Here is a 757-nt window from a genome sequence, read left to right as displayed (position 1 = left end):
TCCCGCGGGGAGCTGAGGCCCCGCCCCGCCGGTCCGCCCCGCGCACCCCGCGCTGCCTGCCGAGCAGGTGAAAGTCCCCGGAGCGGGAGCGCCGCGCCCGCTTGACCGTGCCGCCCTCGGCCGGATCTCGGGAACTTGGCCCCGACCCGGAAAGCCGGGATCTCAGGACCCAAGCTCAGTCCTTGTTTTCGTTCGTACAGTCAGATTCTGAGCTGGGGCTGCTAATGGTACCAGCAGCATCGCCTTTGGGGCGGGGGGGGTCGTTTAATTGTTTTATGTTTCACCAGGAAGGCCCAAGTCCAGGCCCAAATATCCCAGGTCTGAGTCTCATTCGTTCTGAGTCCCCTTTCTCTGGAGAATCAAGACTGCGCCCAAATGGGGAAATCGCAGGCGCTTTTTGTTCCTTAAGGGGCTCTGGTTGCGCGGTGGTTAAAAGCGCTGGGCTGCCAACCAAAAGGTCGCTGGTTCGAACCCACCAGCCGATCTGCGGGAGAACGATGTGGCAGCTGGCTTCGTAAAGATTTACCGCCTGCGAAACCCTATGCGGCAGTTCTGTTCTGTCCTATAGGGTTGCTGTGAGTTGGAGTGGGCTCATAGCAGTAGGTTTAGTTTCTTGGTTGCGTTCCTTTGGGCAGTAAATATGTAACTTGTGTAATGGGGGGGCGGGGTTAATGCGTTTTTTTATGGTTTTAATATTTACAAGCCTTGTAGAAATGGGATAGGCAGAAAACAAGTACTAAGAACGAGAGGATCCAGA

The sequence above is a fragment of the Trichechus manatus genome, unplaced genomic scaffold (assembly GCF_000243295.1).
Source record: "Trichechus manatus latirostris isolate Lorelei unplaced genomic scaffold, TriManLat1.0 scaffold00145, whole genome shotgun sequence".
In the NCBI taxonomy this organism is placed as follows: Eukaryota; Metazoa; Chordata; class Mammalia; order Sirenia; family Trichechidae; genus Trichechus; species Trichechus manatus.
Note: the sequence above shows the minus strand (reverse complement) of the source record.